At 44.5% G+C, this 25,616-nt stretch overlaps 1 protein-coding gene across 1 annotated transcript in view; it reads left to right on the plus strand.

Moving 5' to 3' along the window:
* KCNG1 (potassium voltage-gated channel modifier subfamily G member 1) overlaps nt 1-25,616 on the plus strand; it is a 128,550-nt gene that overhangs the window by 52,830 nt on the left and 50,104 nt on the right. The gene's annotated exons all lie outside the window — the stretch shown is intronic.

The raw sequence follows: 25,616 nt of genomic DNA on the forward strand, positions 1-25,616 counted from the left end.
AGATAATTGTGTTTTATACAGGGCAGGAGCGAGGCAATCAGGCTGCCCTGTATAAAACACAATTTACCGCTGGTGTGGACAGGACTAGACATCCCACACAAGATCACATTTTACGCATCTTTGGCTCCTGGTTCATTATGCTGCATACGTCGTTTCTCCGCACAGTTGAAATGATTTCTTCTTTTCTGTTGGAGCTGTGTGCCAAGGACATAGAAGGTTAAACAGCTCTTAATCTCCAGAATTAAACTTCTGTCAGACTGCGGTGTCCAGCTGAAGCGTTTAAGAGAAATTTTCTAATATAAAAGCTATAGAAGGCAGCGCCCGATGATATCTTGTAGTGAAAAGGAATTTAGCAACGTTCTGAGGTTGCTGTGCATTATGTTCTCTTTATGGGGCACCGGGTGACATAGGTATAGAACACTAACTAAAGAATGTATGTCTGAAACAGCAATGGTGTGAACATGGTGCAAGACTCAAAAAACATAACTATACAATAGGATAAAGAGTTGCACTCCAGTCACAATGTATATGGGAATGATGAAAAGCAGAACTGCTATGGGAATACTAGACTGAAAAATACAATGAACTATCTGAAAAAGTGAAAAACCATGAAAAATGGAATATGCATAACTGTTATGAATAATAGGAATATAAGAGATGTTTAGCCATTGTATTGATGAATGCAAAAGAGCCCCAAAACCAACGCCAAGGTAATCTATATTTTTGGGGTCCCTAGCCTATACGTAACCTCACCTGTAGTTAAAAATCTTGTTCTTTATGGGAAGCAAAGGACTAAGCTCTATATGTGAAGTGAAACAAATGGCTGTGGTCTTGCACCATGTTCACACCATTCGTGTTCCAGACATACATTCTTTAGTTAGTATGCACTTTTTGTCTGAGAACCCTGCCCCACCCATAGCCATTTGTTTCACTTAACATATATAGCTTGGTCCTTTGATTCCCATACAGAGCAAGTCTTTTAACTGCAGGTGAGGCTACATATAGGCTAGGGACCCCAAGAATAGAGATTACCTTGGCGTTGGTTTTGGAGCTCTTTTGCATTCATCAATACAATGGCTAAACATCTCTTATATTCCTATTATTCATAGCAGGCAGTTATGCATTTTCAATTTTTCATGTTTTTTCACTTTTTCAGATAGTCCATTGTATTTTTCAGTCTGGTATTCCCATAGCAGTTTTGCTTTTCATCATTCCCATATACATTGTGACTTGTGTGCAACTCTTTATCCTGTTGTATAAGTATAGAACACGTCACCAATTTTCTTAGCAAATATATTTATAATGGTGCTATTGAATTTATCACCAGATGTCTGTAACAGTCCATCCCAATCCACACAATCAAAGAAATCAAACTATAGATGTTCATAAATTAATTTATATGTAATAATGAGAAATGATACAAAACACAGAAAATATGTATTAAATTCACTTTCTGAAATGTATGTAATGCTTCGTATAAAAGCCTTTGTTTGTGAAGACAGCTTCAAGACATCTCCTGTATGGAGATGTATAAACTAGTAGCATACATTGCTCAGGTGTGATTTTGGCCCATTCTTCCACACAAACACTTTTCAAATCGTGAAGGTCCTGGGGGCTCCTTCTATGAACCCTGAGCTTTAGTTCCTTCTATAAATTTTCTATTGGATTCAGGTCAGGTGATAGGCTTGGCCATTCTATCAGCTTTATTTTCTTATACTGAAACCAATTGAGAGATTACTTGGCTGTGTGTTTGGGATCATTGTCTTGTCAAAATGTTATTATAACAATAGGTTGGGCATAGCCTCACTGCGCCCTGAACCAGGCTTACCTGGAGGGCGGTGACTAAGTGCTCATCCAGTCTTCACTAGAGCCTCTGAGGGTGAAGTTGAACTTTGTAGATGATAGGCACCAGGTACCACTCCAGGGCAGTCTCTGGTTGCATGCTCCACCGATAGACTGAATGGCAGAGAAAGGATGGGGTGAGAGCCTAGCGTCACAGGACAGGAAAAACTTGGTCACATACCTTGAGCGACCCTGATCTCCCTGATGTCCCTAGACGGGTTCTTTCACCATGTGCAGTGATCCCATTCGTGTCCCTTTCTTACCCTAATCATGACCCTGTCTAGTGAGCAAGGCAGCAGGAAATACTAGTCCTGCTCTATGATAGTGACACAAGGGGAAAATGACAGACAAGGGAAAAAGAATCTGCATTCACTTAACATGCATGCCAAACATACAAGTGGATAAAAAAAGGGGAAGGAAAGGGAAATAAATCAAAAGGGAAATAATGAATAGGAACACACCAAACAAACTTTTAAGCAGCAATCTCCAGGAACTAGTCCAAAACTATTTTTCTTTCTACAGCTCACACCTCAATACCAGGACCATGGAATACAAGCTATCACTGGCAACTGCTAAGCCAAAGTGGTAGGTACTTATACCAGAAAGGAGTGGAGAAATCAGAACAGCTGAGACAACTCAGGACAGCAAGCCAAGAAGAACAAAAGGAACTGCTTAATCCTAGCAGCGCCAGCACGAGGAATGTCTGCACAGCTAACTGGAAGGCCATGCAGATCCAATCAGCGCAGGCATGCAAGCTGCACCTTCTGACCCCTGGAATAGGGGAGACATCTCTCTGTCACGATACTGACATCACAAATGTCCACCCTCGTTTCATCTTCCTCATCCTCGTAAATGGTAGCAGATTTCTATCAAGAATGACTCAGTACATTTGTATATTCATTCTTCATTCAAATATATGACGTTTGCCAGTGCCGTATGTTGAAAAACAGCCCCACACCATGATGTTCCCACGTCCAAACTTCTCTGCTGATCTGGTGTTTTGGGAGTGATATGCAGTGCCCTTTGGCCTCCAAACATGGTGTGTAATATGGCATCCAGAGTTCAATTTTGGTCTCATATGACCAGACTAAATTCTACCAGTATTTCACAGGCTTGTCATAATTGTTTTTGAGTATTTTTTGCATACAGGCCATGGAGGGTGAGTGAATTTCTTATTGTTTTCTTTGGAACAATTGTTCCTGTTGATTCCACTTCTTTCTGTAGGTCTCCACAGGTGGTCCTTGAACAACTCTTCTGATCATTCTTTTCCCTCTTCTGTCTGAATGCTTGAGGGGAGCATCTGGTCATGGCCAGTTTATCATGAAATGATATTCTTTCCACTTCTGGATTATGGCACCAACAGTGCTCTCTGGAACTTTCAGTAGTTTAGAAATGTTTCTGTAACCAATACCATCACCATGTTTTCCAACAATAAAGCTGTGAAGGCCTTTGTAACACCCATCCTCGCACTCTCCTGCTCCCCTCCCCCAGCGAGGACGTCTGTTCCCTCACCTGTCCAGGTGTCCTGTGGCGGTGGTCCCATCCCTTGCTGCTGCCCCCCGGAGCATCTGGACTCCTAGCAGGCTCCAGGCCTCTTTCCATAGGTGGTGCCTGCAGCAATGGCCCCTTTCTTAAATGGCAAGTGTCCTCTTTACTTGGAAGTACCTCCCAGGTCAGCTGGGAAGCCGCAGGTACTTAAGGCACCTTTGCCCTATCAGTGGTACCTGGGCAACAAGTCATACACGTTGCTAGTTGTCTGGTCCCCTAGCACTGTGCTGCTGTGTCTACCACTGCTGTTACTCTGTGCTAATTCTGCTGCTGACTTGTATTTGTATCTTTATAACTGTAATGTATTAATAAATATTGATTGACATATGGATTGTCTCCCTTATTTAGTCCATTTTTTTTACTCTTCCATTGACTTACAATGGGTGAGTCTGATCCTGAATACGGATCAAAGTAGTGCATGCTGCAATTTATTACATGCAGATCATTGGTACTTGTGTAAAAACATTCATGTGAGCTACTGTGATGCCCTGGCCAGCCAGGTGGTCACAGATAGGGCCCCGCATTACACCTGTCCCTCATAGGTAACATACAGCCAAACACATTTAAACCCTAGTCACCCCCTCAGGGCTTGATGGACACCCCAGGGGGGTGTAACCAGGCAGTTGGAAGATGCCCACCTAGGAGTCTCAGACAGCCTGAGGCGGGAAAGTAAACAACAGTCTAGAGTTCAAGTTGGAGAGGTGTGTGGGCTGGAGCTGTGTGCAGCTCCAGCAGAGGAGAGAAAAACCAATTTGAGCAGGTGCCAGGGTAGGAGCCCTGGTACCTCAGGCTAGGAGGCAGACTGAGGCCTCTGTCTGCAGGAGCCGGGAAGACGGCTAGGTGAAACCGAGGTGGACCGGGACAGAGTAGTGGCCCGCCGCTACCGACCCGGGGAACGGACTCAGAAACCGGAGCACAAAGGGTGGTACTCAGACCCTGAAGCTAGGTCCAGAAGCTACTGGGGGCTAGCTAATTAACTGATTGCGGCCAGGACTAGAGGTCCTGTCCCACCCAAAGTCCCGACTGAAGACAACAGCCCAACGAGGGGGAAAGAAAGCCACCGCCACGGCTCAGAGATCCCACAGGCCAGCGTCTGTGGGCAAAGGGCTCCTCAGGCAACCATAAGCCGGGAGCGGACTCCTGAAGTTGCAAGCACAGGCAGTCCACCAACACACACAGGTGCATGAGAAAGACAGAGACCACCAGCCGGGTGGGGGACCGAACTGCAGCCGGCTGTGGGCACCGACCACCATCACCTTGGTTTACCAGAGACGTGTGTGTTTACGAATGGTGAATACATCAACACCCTCCGGTTGCCCATCTCCCTGCACCGCCAAACATTCCAAACGGGTCCCGGGGCCACCATCCCTGCCCACGGAGGGGTTAACAACTTGCTGCCAAACATCTCCCCCGGGTGCCCCGTAACTGCAGCGGTGGTGTCCACCTTCACCACATTCCGTGGGTGGCATCACAAACTTAAAACGGCTCCGGCCGTACACCTACGTCCCTAAACCACGAACCCCCCCCCTTTTGATGGGGGTCCTGCGGTCACTCCAGGGTCCGGAGACCCTCGAGCCACCCACTGAAGGTCCAGATCCGAGCGGCTCGGCTGCCGAGCACTGGGCGGTACACTACCACATTGACCTGCAATGGTCGTTGTGCTGTCCATGTGTTATCAGATATGCGTATGGACAGCACATAGACGTTTCATACATTCGTCTGAACAAGAAGTGTAGTAGGAGCTTTAAAACTTTTTTTTTTTTTTTTGCATACAAGAAAATCCTGCTACTCTGATGGTAAAAACGTCTGTGTCCTGCAGTCTGGCAGTTCACCTGAAGTTACACTGTGGGTACCAGAGTGTGACCTTCGGTGAACTGAGTGATACCACCTGCTTAAGCCAGGTTCCCCTCGGCTGTCAGTGATTCCTGGAGCCTGCAGAGAGCGGACGTGTTTTCCCTCTCTGCAGCCTCTGGATGTAGCAGAGCTGAGGATCGTCATGGGACTTCGTATGGATTATGGCGGATCTGCAGGAGTGTTTTTGAGGTTAATAAAGGGGTTAAAGAGGGTGTGTGTATCTTATTTCAAATAAAAGATTTTTTTCATTGTTTGTGTTATTTCTTTTTACTTACAGAATTAGTAATGGGGGTGTCTCATAGATACCTCTCATTACTAATCCAGGGCTTGATGGCAGCTGTGACTTTTTGACAAATCACAGCTGTCATTTACCCCTTATATTACCCCAATTGCCACTGTACCAGGGCAATTGAGATAAGCCAGGTAAAGCACCAGGATTGTTTTACCCTCGCTGGCTATCAAAATAGGGAGGGAGCCCACATAATTCTTTTTTCTTTTTTACAGTGATTTCCCTGGTCAATTACAGCCATGCCAATACTTCACATTGTTGTGATGGGGCCGGAGGTGCCCACACCAGAAAAGCTTGCTGGTTGACTGCTCTGCAACCTTTCAATAAGCTTTATTCAGATGACAAACCCAAACAGGAACTGGACATACAGGTGAAAATCTGTGTTCGAGTCTGGGACCCAGACACCTGATGTTCGGTACGAATCCCGAACTTTACAGTTCGGGTTCGCTCATCCCTACACACGATGCATTATGTTGAAGTTTAAATTTTAAAATATTCTCCATTGCATTGCAATCAGAGTGTTGTTCTTCATTGAATGACTTTGAACAATCATCATCTGATGGACTTCATAAATACAGGCCCAAACTCTTTACTCCTAATGTATTTACCCCCACAACTGCCATAAATAAATTGATATATGCACACCACTGCACCATATGAGACTTTGATATCTGGCAGGAAAAGGCTGGTAAAGGAGAGGTGGCAGTGTGGTATGTCACAGTGGTCAGCTTCATGCACAGTATGAAAAACACATTTAGGATGAAATCTCGCAAATTCATTAATCAATAATTAAATGCAAAGTATTCTCCAAAATATTCCAGCTGTCACATTGTCAGGTCCGGAGCAGGTTATACAAAGAATTAATTTTCTCTTCTCCCAGTAAAATTCATGTGAAATTGATGGTGATTCATATTCTGGATTGGGTTCAACTTTCTGATAATTGGACGGTCTGACTGTAAACATTGCGAGATTGTGGGAAATCTTTTCATCCTTGGCTTTCTCTATTCAAACTAGGTCCAAACTCATTGTCAGCACCGCTCCGTGACAACCTGGTGCATGGTGCTTGAGAAGTGACAGTTTGCTCAGAATGTCTCGGATACAGATTCTGGAATTGGAAACTACAGAAAAAAAAATAAATCAAAAACATTCTGTCATCAGTATGTATCCAAACGATCCTTACTTCCTGTTATTCTGACTTAGAATTAATATATTTTTGTAAGAATAAATTAACGAGTCCTTAAAAATGCAGCCACGGATTCAGAGTGACTTAGTGATGGAAGACAGTTCGGTGATACATTCATTTGGTGGTAGAACCAGTGGTACGGCCACTTCTCCATGTCCCGGTAGTCATTCTTCAACACGACACTAGGTTGTACATTGCTCTTGCTACTGTGAGCAGCCGGTCTGGTCTTACAGTGCTACTGTGGCCTGCAGAGTCTCCGGACTTGTCTCCCATCAAGCACATCAGGGACGTCATTGGTTGATAATTACAAAGGAATTATATGTGCCCAAGTGCTTTCAGACAATAATTAAAGTGAACCTCACGAGCAGTTCTGGGTGCATATTGCTAATCCCTGCCTAACTGTCTCTGTATACACTAGCATAGATAAACAGATCTTAATAAAAAGTATTTCTAAAGATTCTTTATGATATGCTAATGAGTGCAGGGACTAGTCGCAAGGGTGTTCTATCCCCCGACTAGTCCGCCCTCTTAGCATGTCAACAGGGGCATGCTAACATGTTATTCAATGCCCATTGCCCAGCGTCATCGACACTGACGCGCGTACCTGTATCCATTGTCACCGCTTCAGAACACTGAGTTTAGGGTTAGTTCACGTGATGAGAAGTCCCGGCGCTTCCGGTCATGCGCACTAGACCTCTCTGATACAGGGATGCTTACACCCGACATCATAGTGTGCATTACCAAAAGTACGGTGACTTCTGATCATGCGCATTTACCCTAAACCCAGCGTTCTGAAGCGGTGACAATGGATACAGGTACGGGAGTCACCGCTGATGGTCATTGAATAGCATGTTGGTGTGGCGCCCCTGACCTGGTCAGGCACCACTGAGTACTGCACCCATGCTGGGGACAGTACAATACAGGTAATCCAGAAGGCTGACCGGGGTGTGGAACACAGGCGCATAGTGATCAGGTCTCACACATGTACCCATGAGAGGACCCCTGGGGATACCAGGAGGGGGAAAAGCCTTCACCTTCACTGGAATAGTGGAGGGGGCCAAAAGCCTCCATCTCCTCTCAAGGGGTGTGGTAAGAGAGTCTGGTTGCTAGGTGGCGTAGGCAGGCACAAAAGGGAAAAGAGAAGGAGGAGTAAACAGTCCAGAGTCTGCAGCAGAGTGTGGAGGAGTGAGGAGCAGGAAAGTGAAGCTCAGACAGGAGCAGCAGTGAAGGTCCCAGATGTGAGCCGGTTCAGTGCAGAGTCCAGGGAGCTCGAGTGAGGAGCAGATCCCGTGGGCTGCTGTAGTCTGACAGCGTCCGCGCAGTGGCTACCGACGGGGGAGAACGGTCAACTAGGAGTGCTACCCGAAATCCATCTTCAGCTAGAGAGAGGGCAACGGAGTGGGAAGTAAGGAGACTGCTAGAGAGTACCAGGCCCAAACGGGCGGCAGATCCCGAAGCGGAGATAGATCCAGCTTTCTTTTGCTAAACCTGCCGGTGTGGGGCTCTCAAAGCCCACGCCACAACACCACAAAAGCCGCAGCCACGTAGCCACAGTTAGGGCCCATAGGTCACAGGAGGCAAGCAGCTGGAGTGGCCTGGTCCAGGCGACAAGCAAACGGCAAACGAAGGGGAGAGAGGCTGCAGCATCTTCCCTGGGTGACCCCCATAGGGACTCAAAGTCGGGGTTACCCCAAACCACCAAGGGCTAAGGAAGGCGAGTTAGTAGTCACCCTCACAAGTCAGCCTGAAGGACACTTGGTTCCCACTTGGTTCATCCCAGCTACGCCCGGGTCACTCACCCTGCCATCAACTGTGAGTAAAAACCCTGAAAGACATCCTGCCTGTGTTGAGTCATTCTGCGCCTTGTAGTTCTACGCATCTACACAGGGCCCTGGGGCTTGCCTCACTCTCAGGAGGCTACTACAACTGGCTGCACCCACCATCAGCCCCAGGCATCCCTTAACCTGCAGTGGCGGTCCCCACTGACCGCAATACTGAGAGTGGCGTCACGACAAACTACAAAGAAGGTTTCCTACCTGTGACCAGACAGATCCATCTACGTGGAGTCCCTGAAGGTAATGCACCGACACAGCGTTTGCGGGGCTCCACATTGGCACGCCCCTGGGGGCATGCTAAGAGGGCGGACTAGTCAAGGGAAATAATTCCCTTGCAACTAGTCACCTCGCTCATTAGCATATCATAAAGGATCTTTAGAAAAACATTTTCTAAAGATCTCTTTATCTATGCTAGTGTATACAGGGACAGTTAGGCAGGGATTAGCAATATGCACCCAGAACTGCTCGTGGTTCTGGGTGCATATTGCACCTGACAGGTTCCCTTTAATAAATTGTGATGTTTTGAAAAATTTGTTTCCGTTTTGTCGTCATTTGCATATCAGTAATATGTCTCTCCATCATTCCAAAACGTTTCCTTCTTAGTGTTGCAGTCTCTATAGAAGATGCAGTCTGCCGCTGCAATAATGTGAACAGTGCCAGATAACAGTTTGTTATGCTTGCAGCAGACAAAGGGTTAGCTGCAGGTCTGAGCCAAGAAGTAAATGCAGCTTGTAAAAACAAAACAGGATTTTCTGAGATGATTGCCAGCTGAGAGAACTGGAAGGCAACTTTAATGCACATGGTTACTGAAGACAAAACTAAGGTTGAATTTCATCCACAATGTTTATCTATTTCATTTAATACTCTAATCAGTTTTGTTTTGTTTGAGAATCCCTCTGCATGCTGGGATACTTAAACTGGACATCAGGGTAGAGGGATCACTGCTGCAGCTGCTTTCTCCACCCTGAAACAACACATTATCAATGCCGTTTATTTCAGAAAATGTTCCCGTCATGGCTCTACTGAGTATGTGTCGGGTGTCGATTCGTGCCACATTTCTGCATCATGCTATATTCCTTTGAATTTGCAGTGACAGTGCACTCCTTCACCAGTTCTACTGAAAAGTGGCCAGCTGGCAAGAGAGCGCACTGTCAGTGTGCATTGAAAAGGAGAGAACATGGCAAACGGAGAGCAGAGACCACGCCAGCCTCTGGAACTGACATCACTGATGGCGCTTTGTTTTTGGGTGGAAAACACAACTGCGGTAAAGACCGCCGCCTCGGCTCCCTGATGGCCTCCTATTTGAGTATCCCAGCGTGCACTGGGAATTCTCAAACAAAATGTCATAGGAAGGGAAGTAAAAAAAAAAAAGATAGGGTAAAGAGGGAATGGTAGGGATTATTTATTTTTTTATTTTTTTTTTACGAAGGACAATAGAAAAATGATTAGATTATTGAATGTAATGGTCTTTTAAGAATAAATCTAAATTAGGTTTTGGACCACCCCTTGAATAGACACACATCAAGGACCGCATAGGCCTTAAAGACCTTGGGCGAAGTCGCTGGAGTTAGGCAGGCCTACTGGTGAAACCTGACATGAAGCACAGGGCAGGCTGGCATCCTTAGGGGAAGGGAGCAGAGTCCGGCCCTGGAGCCAAGACAGGTGCATAAAAATAGATAGCCCAGAGAATAAAGGATATGTTCACACGCAGCATGTTTGCAGCCTTTTTCTGTAGACAAAACCTGATCTCTTGGCAGTAAAAACACTGCATTCAAAACCCCAGTTTTTTAGCATTTTGCTGTATTTCTTACACTTTTTCAGCAGAATTTTTTGCATGCGGGTTACATATATGTGTTTAATAAAGTTAGTTTTATTCACTGATCAAAAAGCCACAAAAAACACTGTTGGTTTTTGCAGCGTTTTTTCACTTTTTCAGTGCTTTGACTGGCTGAAAAATTAGGCATAAATGCTGACAGAATTGACATGCTGCAGATTTAAAAAAGGAAAAACAACAAGCATGTGCATAAGATTTCTGACATCTCATAGCTTCTTCTGTAAAAAGCAGCTTTTTATTTGCATTAAAAGGGCAGAAATAAACGCTGCAAAAATGCAACATGTAAACATAAGATGTAAATAGGCTCAGTACAGGATAAGTAATATAATAACTGTACACAGTGACTGCACCAGCAGAATAGTGAGTACAGCTCTGGAGTATAATATAGGATGTAACTCAGGATCAGTACAGGATAAGTAATATAATGTATGTACACAGTGACTCCACCAGCAGAATAGTGAGTGCAGCTCTGGAGTATAATACAGGATGTAACTCAGGATCAGTACAGGATAAGTAATGTAATGTATGTACACAGTGACTGCACCAGCAGAATAGTGAGTGCAGCTCTGGAGTATAATACAGGATGTAACTCAGGATCAGTACAGGATAAGTAATGTAATGTATGTACACAGTAATTTCACCAACAGAATAGTGAGTGCAGCTCTGGAGTATAATACAGGATTTAACTCAGGACCAGTACAGGACATGTAATGTATTTCCAAATGTCTCTTTTTTTTTTTTCTATAGACTCCTGAAGAAAAGCTTCAACACCGTAGACATTTAGATCTTTCCGCTCAGTTGATTCACTAATACATCCCTAATTCTTGCTTCTCCACCACATATGGCATTGCTCGGCTGCCTACAATTACTGTGTAAAAGAAGGCGATTTTCAAAAAACGATGAAAGCTGGAAATTAACAAAAGTGAAAACTCTTTAATCTACATCCTCTTCTCCTCGCAGCCAGGAGCCAATTTGTGCAGTGTACGGTCCAGTGTCTCTATGACCGATCCTTCCCTTCTGCTTTGTGACAGGGGGATTTGAATGGTAAAGCCGGACTCCAGATTAGAATAATAGGACTTTTGGCTCAATATGCCGTGTAGTGTCATTAAAAGCTTGATTCTGACAAACCATTTCCAGCTGGGACACATCAATATTCTACACATAAATGAAAAAAGATATAATTGCCACCAAAGAAGCTCAGTACGGCAGATTGAGGATAGCTGACAGTCAAAAGGGTAAAGCATTTTTTGCACAATAAACTCTATTCATTGAAAATGAAATTATGAAGAATAAAAACACTTTTTTTTTTTTTAATGAAGAGTGATGGAGTGGGATTAAGTTTGTTATTATTTATTTTAGTCATTTATGCACCATTAATTCCACAGCGCTTTACAGATGTGATCACCTCTGTCCCCATTGGGGCTCACAATCTAAATTCTCTATCAGTACGGTCTTTGGAGTATGGAAGGAACCCGGAGGAAACCCACACAAATACAGGGAGAACATACAAACTCCTTGCAGATATTGTCCTTGGGGGAATCTGAACTACTTAGGGTGTGAGAGAGACACAACTAAAAGTAGGAAGAGCACCTTGAGGTAGCCATGTTGAAAAATCTAGAGACTCACTAAATTGCAGCCAATGCCAACTTTTGGCAAAGCACTCAGAGCCCGAGTTGTTAATCAAATGCCCTAATCTACTGTACATTGAGTCCACACCCTATACCCATATAATCCTAGTTGGGACAGGGCCGGCCTTAGGCCATGTTCACACATTGTTTTTGCTGCTCTCTCTTGGCAGAAAAAAATCTGCTTCCAAAAATCAGGTTTGACTGCTTTTTTGTTGCATTTTTATTGCTTATTTTTAGCTGCATTTTTGCTATGTTTTTTGTTGCTTTTTTGGTGTCTTGATTTTAGTACGGTACATGTTTATTAAAGAGCTTGTTCACCCATATTTTTTATTTTCTAGATAAATATTATATTGAGAAACAATGTTTCTCTCAAATACCTTATGTTGGCAATAGTGCCTGTGAGAGGCGCTATTGCAGACCGCTGTTCCCCGCTCTGTCACCCCCGGGCTCCATGATCTTTGGGATCCGGTGATGTCACGTGAAGTTCCGGATCACGTCACATCCCTGCGGCCGGCCCTGGTCTTCCTGAGTCACTGGGCTGTGGGCGGTGTTTCACCGCTTATCACAGCTCAGCGTGCCTGCTGTTTGCAGCTCTCTGCTGTGAGGGAGGAGGGAGCTGATGGGCTGTCACGAGCGGTGAACCACCGCCCACAGTCCATCACTCACGGACACTGCGGCCGGCTGCGGTGTAACAGGAACTTGACGTGACGTCACCGGATCCCCGAGGTCATGGAGCCCTGGGGTCACGGAGCAGGGAACAGCGGACTGCAATAGCGCCTCTCACAGGCACTATTGCCAACATAAGGTATTTGAGAGAAACATTGTTTCTCAACATAATATCGATCTAGAAAGTAAAAAATATGAGTGAACCACTTCTTTAAAGTTAGTTTCATTCACAGAGTTCCTACTAGATTGCACTCAGTCTTCCCAAAAGTGAGCCCGCTCTCTTGGAGATGTGTTCAGGAGGAGGGTTGTCTGATGCATATTGTCTGGTCATGTAGGCGCCTTGCCCCATTTTGGGAGAATGTACATCAGTTATTATTATTATTATTTATTATTATAGCGCCATTTATTCCATGATGCTTTACAAGTGAGAGAGGGTATATGTACAACAATCATTAACAGTACAAGACAGACTGGTATAGGAAGAGAGAGGACCCTGCCCGCGAGGGCTCACAGTCTACAGGGAATGGGTGATGGTACAATAGGTGAGGACAGAGCTGGTTGCACAGTGGTTATACATAAAGTCACTAGTTTGACCACCGCCCTGGATCCGGCCCTTGTCCTTTTACATCATTGTGACATCTCAAAGAAAAGGTACAAGAATTTGTTACTACGGCACTTAATCTCGGCAGCCAGAACTTGAATATCTCGCTTGTGGAAAAATAATAACCCCCCCCTACGATGGCTATGTGGTTAACTAGGATAAACGAGACAATGTTGCTTGAAGACCTCACTTCCATAATTCACAACTCTCAAGACCGGTTCGTTAGGACCTGGTATTACTGGACAGAGTTTAAGGGATCAGATGATTACTTTTCACTACTGGAGACAGGTTGAATCTGCACTATGTCAGAGTCAGGAACCCGCCCCCCTCCCCCACCCTGACAAATTCACCTACGCTTTTGGACCCCAACCCTCCCACCTTTTTCTTTCTCTGACTTTCCTTTCTCTCTTCTTTCTTGTTCATGTTTTACTCAGTATCTTCTACTCTGTCAACTCAAACTTGAGTTATGGCTTTAGTTTTGCTCACTCCTCTAAGGTGGCCTCGTTATATAGTATAAAAAGGTATTATGTTGATCCTTCGACAGTAGTCGGTTACAGCTCTCATCGTTGTTGATACAGTCTGGAATTTTGTATCTCCCCATATTTTAGGCCTACCGATGTGATCTGCTAACAATATCTCGATACAATGTTGTGCACTGACATTGTGCATTATTCTGTACATTACGGGGTTTCCTGTGTTATTAATAATGTTAATAAAAGTTACATTTATAAAAAAAAGGTTCGTTTCATTCACTACAAAACCAGCAAAAACGCAGCAGATGCATTTTTTGCACTCTAATTGCTTTCAATGAAAAGACGCAAAAAAGCAGATTTTAATTTGCATAATACTCATAAAAAAAGCTACAAAAAAAAAAACAAAACATGTGAACATAGCCTCAGGCTGAATGGTGCCCTGTGAAAATTTGCCCTCGGGTGCCCCCACCCCACTGTATGTTTACTCATACCTAGTGATGGGCGGACCTGAACTGTAAAAGATTGGACCCATGCAGCTTCAAAAGAACCCGAGCACCGACCCAGTTCTCCGGGAACTCCGGGTAACAATCCTGGTCCGGCCACCCGGGTAATAACAAAAATAAAAGAAAGAATATAGGAATAATGCAAGCGCTTTATACGTAACCGGCTCGGTTCGCATTTAACTCTACTTCCAGGCCACTCACTCTATTTCAGGGGCTGTTCATTATTCTTCATACATATTCACTGCTTCCCCCACCCACCGGCAGTCCCAGCGTCTCTGATTGGTTGCAGTCAAACAGTTCCCCCAGCCTGTGTGACAGCATGCCTGACTACAACCAATCAGAGACGCTGGGTCTACGTCTAGATTGATGTCAAAATATATTTAAAAAAATCGGCGTAGGGTCCGCCCTTATTATGATACCTAGCACAGCTAAAGCATATGGCTGCAGCCCCCAGCCATGCACTTATCTTTGCTGTGTGTCAAAATAAGAGGATCTGCATGCGTCTTTTTTTTTTTTTATTTATTTAAATAAAATTGTGGTTCCCTCTAAATTTTAATACCCAGCCATAATAAAGCTGACAGCTGGAATTCTCAGGCTGGGGAGGCCCATGGTTATTCGGGCCCCCAGCTTAAAAGTAGCAGCCTGCAGCCTACCAGAATTGTCGCATCCATTAGATGTGACAATCCCAGCACTTTACTCTGCTTATCCTGATTGCCCTGATGCAGTGGTAATCGTGGTAATAAGGAGTTAATAATAATAATTTTAATCACCAAAACCACCATTAGTAAAGGAGTATATCACCAAAACCATCATCCGTATGTGACTATATCACCAGAATCACCATCAACACACGCGTACATAACCAGAACCACCATCAGTATATGACTACATCACCAGAACTCATCACCATGTTTACTGTTATGCTGGCATCTTACACGCCTTCTCGGTGCCGCACTGCTGACTATATTAATCAGTCTGTTTCTCCAGCATCAGAAAGGGCCCTAACAGAGAGGTCCATCAGACACCAAGGGAAGTGGACCGAGAGCATCAAATGAAACTTGCTGTTTCCCTGCAGCGCTCCCTCTGATGGCTGGTGGCCAGTACCCTATGTGATTGTACTGATTGTACATAGATAAGGCTTGGTTGAGGAGATGGTAACTTCCAAAGCCTAAGATTAATCTGACGAGTGGGTAGAACAAAACATCTCAATAGACTTATTTTAATGTTTGATACTGGTCCTGGAAACATGGATAAGACAGTTAATTCTGGTGACAACTGCATGTGTGAGTGGCATAAATGATTATAAAGGGATAATACTTCATTCCAGAGAGGTTGGACCCCAGGTATCTCAACTAAATGTGCAGCATTCTACTGAGAGCCGAGGAGCACCTCCAACACACATCTGAAACAGGGGGATACATTCTATGGCGTTTCACAGGTGATCTATACTAATATATTATATATATAATATCTTGCAACTTAGATTTTGAAGTCTACAGGATACTGACAGTCTATAAATAAAGAGAAATGAGTTGGCCCACAGCTCGTCTAGTATATCGTGCCACAAGCTCATAAAATTAGGACATTTGTCCACTGCCAATTCTGACACTATAATTATATAGATAAAATATTGCATGCATCGTTGAAGCGAAGCCTCTAAAAGAAGTAGTTATGGATTGAACTCAAGTGTCGGGGAAGTTTTGAAGCTGCGAAGCTGATGGTATTTCATCTAAGTATCTAGTATTCTGTCCAAGGCAGTGTTTCTCAACTCCAGTCCTCGAGACCCAACAACAGATCATGTTTTCAGGTTTTCCTCAATATTAGACAGGGGATAATTCCATCACCTGTGCAACACTAAGGAAATCCTGAAAACCTTATTGAGGAAAACCTGAAAACATGATCTGTTGGTGGGTCTTGAGGACTGGAGTTGAGAAACATTGGTCCAAGGCATCTAAAAGTACATCAAGAGATTTGTAACCTTGAGAATTAAGTACAGTCATATGAAAAAGTTTGGGCACCCCTATTAATGTTAACCTTTTTTCTTTATAACTACTTGGGTTTTTGCAACAGCTATTTCAGTTTCATATATGTAATAAATGATGGACTTAGTAATATTTCTGAATTGAAATGAGGTTTATTGTAAGAACAGAAAATGTGCAATCCGCATTTAAACTAAATTTGACAGGTGCATAAGTATGGACACCACAACATAAAAGTGACATTAATATTTTGTAGATCCTCCTTTTGCAAAAATCACAGCCTCTAGTCGCTTTCTGTAGCTTTTAATGAGTTCCTGGATCCTGGATGAAGGTATATTTGACCATTCCTGTTTACAAAACAATTCCAGTTCAGTTAAGTTTGATGGTCGCCGAGCATGGACAGCACACTTCAAATCATCCCACAGATCTTCAATGATATTCAGGTCTGGGGAATGGGATGGCCATTCCAGAACATTGTAATTGTTCCTCTGCATGAATGCCTGAGTAGATTTGGAGCGGTGTTTTGGATCATTGTCTTGCTGAAATATCCATCCCCTGCGTAACTTCAACTTCGCCACTGATTCTTGACAATGTGCAATAATCTGCTGATACTGAGTTGAATCCATGCAACCCTCAACTTTAAAGGGACAGTATCGCGTTTTTTTATTTTTGTATTAAAAATAGTGATTCTGAAATCAAGTATTTCTAATACAAAATGAAAATCGTAGCTTATTTACTTTTTCTGTTATTCTAATTTTACTGTATGCACTGGGGGCCATGCTGGATTTGCTGTGTGTGTAACGACAGTTACACACTCCTTTACGGCAGCCCCTGTGCATAGAGAATAGTGGTCGCTATCCGACCCTATGTTTAACGTTACAGTGGGCGTCTGCTGTGACCTGGATGCGCCCCCTGGGCTGTCCAGATCACAGCAGAGGGAGGAGTTCAGCTGCCATCATCGTGGAGCTCACAGCGTATGCTGTTTGCTCCACTTCACCCCTGTCAACCGCCGGGATGTGTGAGTACAGGCCGCCTCCCCTCCCCTGCCCCCGTTACCGATGACACCGCCTCCCTCCGCTCTCCCCAGCCCCCGCTACTGCTACCGCTAGTGCCGCCCCCCGCCGTTACCGTCTCCGCTGACACCCCATCCCTTCGCTCTCCTCAGCCCCCGCTAGTGCCGCCCCTCCCCCCGCCGTTACCGTCTCCGCTGACACCCCATCCCTTTGCTCTCCTCAGCCCCCGCTAGTGCCGCCCCTCCCCCCGCCGTTACCGTCTCCGCTGACACCCCATCCCTTTGCTCTCCTCAGGCCCCGCTAGTGCCGCCCCTCCCCCCGCCGTTACCGTCTCCGATGACACTTCCTCCCTCCGCTCTCCCCAGCCACCGCTCTGCTCGCCGCTGCTGTGTATGTGTGTGCCCTTGCCCCACTGCATGCGCGTACCACCGCTGATGCTGTCTGCACGGCTGTGTATTATCCTCTCCTGTTTCATACTATCTGCTGAGCCGTGTATCTAATCCTCTCTTGGGTGATACACAGCTCAGCAGACCGCATCACCCAGGACAGGATTAGATACACAGCTCAGCAGACAGTATCACCCAGGACAGGATTAGATACACAGCTCATCAGACAGTATCTAATCCTGTCCTGGGTGATGCTGTCTGATGAGCTGTGTATCTAATCCTGTCCTGGGTGATACTGTCTGCTGAGCTGTGTATCTAATCCTGTCCTGGGTGATGCTGTGTGCACGGCCGTGTATCTAATCCTCTCCTGGGTGATGCTGTGTGCACGGCCGTGTATCTAATCCTCTCCTGGGTGATTCTGTGTGCACGGCCGTGTATCTAATCCTGTTCTGGGTGATGCTGTGTGCACGGCCGTGTATCTAATCCTATCCTGGGTGATGCGGTCTGCACAGCCGTGTATCTAATCCTCTCCTGTGTGATGCTGTGTGCACGGCCGTGTATCTAATCCTCTCCTGGGTGATGCTGTGTGCACGGCCGTGTATCTATTCCTCTCCTGGGTGATGCTGTGTGCACGGCCGTGTATCTAATCCTGTCCTGGGTGATGCTGTGTGCACGGCCGTGTATCTAATCCTCTCCTAGGTGATGCTGTGTGCACGGCCGTGTATCTAATCCTCTCCTGGGTGATACTGTCTGCTGAGCCGTGTATCTAATCCTAGCCTGTGTGATACAGTCTGCTGAGCCGTGTATCTAATCCTGTCCTGTGTGATACTCCTGCTGTCCTTGGTGACACTTTAGACATTTCTGGTCACCAACAAAATGGCTGTGTCCCTACATGTCATTCTCTGTTATCCTTTGTAAACACTCAGATTGGGAGGTGGAGGCGCGCCATCACACACAGGAGAGCAGACTCCGCCCACTTTACTGCAAGCTGTAACGTGAGCTTTTTCCTACAGTGGGATTTCTGTAGGATTTCACAAGCTGCTCCCCCTAGTGTTTAACAGTGGGAAATATTAAACTTTTTAATTTTTGTTTTACATTTTGCTCAATTAAAAAAAGAAAATAATATTTAAACAAAACATTAAAATAATATTATTTTACATTTTTTCAGGTATTTGATTTTTTTTTTTTTCTGACGATACAGTTCCTTTAACAAGATTCCCGGTGCCGGCATTGGCCACACAGCCCCAAAGCATGATGGAACCTCCACCAAATTTTACTGTGGGTAGCAAGTGCTTTTCTTGGAATGCCGTGTTTTTTTGCCTCCATGCATAACGCCTTTTTGTATGACCAAACAACTCAATCTTTGTTTCATCAGTCCACAGGACCTTCGTCCAAAATGTAACTGGCTTGTCCAAATGTGCTTTTGCATACCTCAGGCGACTGTTTGTGGCGTGCATGCAGAAACGGCTTCTTTTGCATCACTCTCCCATACAGCTTCTCCTTGTGCAAAGTGCGCTGTATTGTTGACCGATGCAAAGTGGCACCAAATGCAGCAAGATGAAGCTGCAAGTCTTTGGAGGTGGTCTGTGGATTGTCCTTGACTGTTCTCACCATTCTTCCTCTCTGCCTTTCTGATATTTTTCTTGGCCTGCCACTTCTGGGCTTAACAAGAACTGTACCTGTGTTCTTCCATTTCCTTACTATGTTCCTCACAGTGGAAACTGACAGTTTAAATCTCTGAGACAACTTTTTGTATCCTTGCCCTGAACAACTATGTTGAATAATTTTTGTTTTCAGATCATTTGAGAGTTGTTTTGAGGAGCCCATGATGCCACTCTTCATAGGAGATTCAAATAGGAGAACAACTTGCAAGTGGCCACCTTAAATACCTTTTCTCATGATTGGATACACCTGCCTATGAAGTTCAAAGCTCAATGAGGTTACAAAGCCAATTTAGTGCTTTAGTAAGTCAGTAAAAAGTAGTTCGGAGTGTTCAAATCAAGAAATTGATAAGGGTGCCCACACTTATACACCTATCAGATTTAGTTTAAATGCAGATTGCACATTTTCTGTTAGTACAATAAACCTCATTTCAATCCAGAAATATTACGGAGTCCATCATTTATTAGATATATGAATCTGAAAAAGCTGTTGCCAAAACCCAAATTGTTATAAAGAAAAAAGGTTAAACATTAATAGGGGTGCCCAAACTTTTACATATGACTGTATATCATGTTCATAGGAATAGAAAAAATACAGCAGAGCCATGTTATGTGGAGGGAAATTGAGGATTACAGCCCCAAAAGTGTAAAAGGGCCAGGAATGTGAACAAGACAAGGCTGCTAAGCAAATCTCCTCCATGGTTTAATTATGTCAAGAAGAATGGGGGATAAAGTCATCATGGTCCCTAAAATTTGTCTAGAGGTAACTAAAACCTATTCATGAACTAAGAAAACTGTGAAGGATGAACGAATTGTTAAAGGAGTTATCCAAGTCTTTTACTATTTTTGCGTATGAGCTCTACACTGGGATGCACACTGCCGGCTTAGCCTGCAATTCTGCTGCTTCATTTCCCCTCTAATCAACAGAGCAGCTCTTTCTCTTTTGGTCAGCTCTGTTGACAAGTCGTCACTGCAGATTGACATCCAGCTCCCCGCAGATAAGCAGCAAGGACAATTAGCATGACATCCACAGAGATGCCCGATCAACAGAGCAGAGATAAAGAGAAGAAGCTGCTCTGTAGATGTGACATCGGTGAAAGCAGGGGACTCGCCGGCAGAAGCGGTTTGTGACTGTTCTGATTAGCGCCTACCTGCCTCTGTTGGTCCTTGGCCCCATATGAAAGAGAGAACTCCCAAATAAGTCCTTTTAATATTTCTATTGCATATAATCTAGAAGGAAAGAAAGCGAAAATGCAATGTTGATTGTAACACTGATAAGTTTTGAGTTCCTATCATACAAAGCAATAAATTGATTAGAAAACAATGTTGCATTCTCTTGTAGTGAAAACTTAATAAAAAAGAAAACTTTTTCCTGGAGGTCATTCCCACTCAAGGCCCGTCACCTCGGGTGATCTCAATATAAAAGATGTACTGTAGCATTTGCACTTATCAGAACAGTCCTGGAGACTGTACCCCGGTATTAATCACTGTATTATGGACAACATCTTGTGCTGTTGGTGGAGACGTCCCACTCATAATTCTCTCAGTTTTGTGGCTAACACCCAAAAACTCTTGGCTAACGTAACGCTGTAATAAACAGATTTGTCTCCCCAGTAAAATACTGCTGAATACTTTTAGCCCGCTCCGAGTGCCTTCCCTCATCCGTATCATTTGACTTTCATTACCACTGCTTTTTATGTAAGGTTCCTTCATAATCATACTTTGAGTGTCTCTACATGCCTGCACTGCATCACTCCTGAGCAGTCATCTTCATCACTGGAATGCTGTCACATTGCAGTTAATGTGGTTGAAGTGCTGTTGGTACTGACAGTGGCTTTCTGTAGTGAAATGACTAGGGGGTTATGTTTTTATTGTCATATAGTAGACAGTATATTTCAAGGGAAGTGCTTGCATGGCAATTACTTAAAGGGAACCTGTCAGGTGCAATATGCACCCAGACCACGAGCAGTTCTGGGTGCATATATCTAATCCCTGCCTAACTGTCCCCACTATATACAGTTAGGTCCAGAAATATTTGGACAGTGACACAAGTTTTGTTATTTTAGCTGTTTACAAAAACATGTTCAGAAATACAATTATATATATAATATGGGCTGAAAGTGCACACTCCCAGCTGCAATATGAGAGTTTTCACATCCAAATCGGAGAAAGGGTTTAGGAATCATAGCTCTGTAATGCATAGCCTCCTCTTTTTCAAGGGACCAAAAGTAATTGGACAAGGGACTCTAAGGGCTGCAATTAACTCTGAAGGCGTCTCCCTCGTTAACCTGTAATCAATGAAGTAGTTAAAAAGTCTGGGGTTGATTACAGGTGTGTAGTTTTGCATTTGGAAGCTGTTGCTGTGACCAGACAACATGCGGTCTAAGGAACTCTCAATTGAGGTGAAGCAGAACATCCTGAGGCTGAAAAAAAATCCATCAGAGAGATAGCAGACATGCTTGGAGTAGCAAAATCAACAGTCGGGTACATTCTGAGAAAAAAGGAATTGACTGGTGAGCTTGGGAACTCAAAAAGGCCTGGGCGTCCACGGATGACAACAGTGGTGGATGATCGCCGAATACTTTCTTTGGTGAAGAAGAACCCGTTCACAACATCAACTGAAGTCCAGAACACTCTCAGTGAAGTAGGTGTATCTGTCTCTAAGTCAACAGTAAAGAGAAGACTCCATGAAAGTAAATACAAAGGGTTCACATCTAGATGCAAACCATTCATCAATTCCAAAAATAGACAGGCCAGAGTTAAATTTGCTGAAAAACACCTCATGAAGCCAGCTCAGTTCTGGAAAAGTATTCTATGGACAGATGAGACCAAGATCAACCTGTACCAGAAAGATGGGAAGAAAAAAGTTTGGAGACGAAAGGGAACGGCACATGATCCAAGGCACACCCCATCCTCTGTAAAACATGGTGGAGGCAACGTGATGGCATGGGCATGCATGGCTTTCAATGGCACTGGGTCACTTGTGTTTATTGATGACATAACAGCAGACAAGAGTAGCCGGATGAATTCTGAAGTGTACCGGGATATACTTTCAGCCCAGATTCAGCCAAATGCCGCAAAGTTGATCGGACGGCGCTTCATAGTACAGATGGACAATGACCCCAAACATACAGCCAAAGCTACCCAGGAGTTCATGAGTGCAAAAAAAGTGGAACATTCTGCAATGGCCAAGTCAATCACCAGATCTTAACCCAATTGAGCATGCATTTCACTTGCTCAAATCCAGACTTAAGACGGAAAGACCCACAAACAAGCAAGACCTGAAGGCTGCGGCTGTAAAGTCCTGGCAAGGCATTAAGAAGGAGGAAACCCAGCGTTTGGTGATGTCCATGGGTTCCAGACTTAAGGCAGTGATTGCCTCCAAAGGATTCGCAACAAAATATTGAAAATAAAAATATTTTGTTTGGGTTTGGTTTATTTGTCCAATTACTTTTGACCTCCTAAAATGTGGAGTGTTTGTAAAGAAATGTGTACAATTCCTACAATTTCTATCAGATATTTTTGTTCAAACCTTCAAATTAAACGTTACAATCTGCACTTGAATTCTGTTGTAGAGGTTTCATTTCAAATCCAATGTGGTGGCATACAGAGCCCAACTCGCGAAAATTGTGTCACTGTCCAAATATTTCTGGACCTAACTGTACACTAGCATAGATAAAGATCTTTAGAAAAAGTATTTCTAAAGATCTTTCATTATATCCTAATGAGGCCAGCGACTAGTCGCAAGGACGTTAGTTCCCTTAGCTAGCTGGCCCCCTTGGCATGTAAGCAGGCCCCTGTGGGCGTGCTAACATGCTTATGAATGCGCAGAGTCAGAGGCATGGTCACTCTCTCCTCTGCTGCCACCGCACCCTACGCTGAACTTCAGCTCAGTGCACATGAGCCCTGGACTTCTGGTCATGCGCACTATCAAGTCGGGTGTACACATCCCGGCTTCAAACTGGTGTAGTGCTTGACTGGAAGTGCCGGAACTTCTGATCATGCTCACTGACCCTATGCCTAGCGTTCTGAGGTGGTGCAACGGACAGAGGTACGCGTGTCACTACCGATGATGACGCGGGGCTGTGGGCATTGAATAGCATGTTAGCACACCCCTGTGGGTGTGCTTACGTACTAAGAGGGCGAAATGAGCGAAGGAACAAACGCCCTTGAGACTAGTCACTGGCCTCATTAGAATATCATAAAAGATTTTTAAACATACTTTTTGTAAAGATATCTTTATGTATTCTACTAGATACAGGGACAGTTAGGTGGAGATCAGCAATTTGTAGCCAGAACTGCTCGTGGTTCTGGTTGCACATTGCACCTGACAGGTTCACTTTAAAGAGTAAACGTTTTCTTAATTATTGATTAATCTTTATAAAGTTATGACTCTTTGTATTATACACCATTACTATATTTTGCTTCCTTCTCTCCTACACACCATGTGGAAAGTGCTGTTTTAACTGCCTGGTTTATGTTCCTTTAGCTCAGTACTCCCCAACCTTTATTTTCTTGAGAGCTACATTCAGCTATGAGACATACTTATCCATACCCAGAGTCCCCTCAGTCGTGACATCCAGGTCCCCCTCTTTTATTCCATTCGTAGTCATGCCCAGAGCCCCTATTATCAGTATAATGACAGCCAAAGCTTTTTCAGAGACAGTACACCGATGGCACTACACTTACATCCAGGGGTTCCTGTCATACCCCCTATTCAAAATTCTTGTATCAAACACTCCAAAACACTATTGCATCCTTCAAGCATCTCCAGCTTGCCATATTAATTTATCTCTCATCCAGATTTTCTTTTCTATGTGATGTTACCCACAAAAGTCACCATCTGAAGTCCTGCTCTTCATAACTGTTTGTTATACCTGGTGAAAATGCACCAAATTGGCAGACAGCTGCATGCCACACATCATGGGCCTGCACTCCACATATGACTACCAAGCCACAGGTTGGGGAAGCCTCATATAGCTGCTTTGAACAGGAATCCCTACTCAAAGACTATATACAAACAAAATATCTCTGCCAGAGCATGTAGGATCAGAGAAGGTCATAAAGGGATAGAGTTTGTAAACTGGGTATGAGAATGGATTTGCCATACCTCAGTTTCGGGATTCGAACCAGTCACCTCTTGCCCCGTGGTCGATTCCCGTCTCCTGATCTATGGTACTTTTCCTCTCGATACTAATGCTGATGGTTAGTATTGCCTTGGTTTTTCCTTTCTGGCCTTTACCCTCTTCAGGTGTTTTTCATTGTCCTGTTAGGTTTGTCCTAACACAACCTAAGGGGTACTTTGAACACTACGACATCGCAAGCCGATGCTTGCAATGCCGAGCGCGATAGTACCCGCCCCCGTCGCAGCAGCGATATCTTGGGATTGCTGCCGTAGCGAACATTATCGCTACGGCAGCTTCACATGCACTCACCTGTCCTGCGACACCGCTCTGGCCGGCGAACCACCTCCTTACTAAGGGGGTGGGGCGTGCGGCGTCACAGCGACGTCACACGGCAGGCGGCCAATAGAAGCGGAAGGGCGGAGATGAGCGGGACGTAAACATCCCGCCCACCTCCTTCCTTCCGCATAGTCGGCGTAAGCCGCGGTGACGGAGGTAGGAGATGTTCCTCGCTCATGTGGCTTCTCACACAGCGATGTGTGCTGCCGCAGGAACGAGTAACAACATCGTACCGTCGCTGCAACTAAATTATAGAAATGTCGGACACTACACCGATGATACGATTACGACGCTTTTGCGCTCGTTAATCGTATCATAAAGGATTTACACACTACGATATCGACGGCGACGTTGGATGTGCGTCACTTTCGATTTGACCCCACCGACATCGCACCTGCGATATCGTAGTGTGCAAAGTACCCCTAAGTGTGGATGCACAGTGGAACCTTGGATTAAGAGTAAGTTGGCTTGAGAGTGTTTTGCAAGACAAGCAAAGCTTATTAAAATTTGTAACTTGGTTTGAGAGCAATGGTTTGCAATAAGAGCAAATTCTCACCGTGCACACTTCCGGTTCTGTCCTTTCACAATTCTCTAAGCCGATCTGGAGGTAACGTTCTGTACATATGTACACAGTATACCATTGAACAGTACAGTATATACTATATAACATATCTATCAATATGCACTTGTGGATACAGGACTGTACTTTATTTCTGCTAACCAGTACGGTACATTTTTTTGTACTGTAATCTAATTGTGCAGTATTCCTACCCCAGATTTGGCTTAGTTCTACTTTTATTTTGGGGAGAATAGATTTGGGGTCTGTTTTTTGTGTATTGTACTAGAATAAAGGTTGTCA

This window comes from Anomaloglossus baeobatrachus, chromosome 5, assembly GCF_048569485.1.
Source record: "Anomaloglossus baeobatrachus isolate aAnoBae1 chromosome 5, aAnoBae1.hap1, whole genome shotgun sequence".
Lineage (NCBI taxonomy): Eukaryota > Metazoa > Chordata > Amphibia > Anura > Aromobatidae > Anomaloglossus > Anomaloglossus baeobatrachus.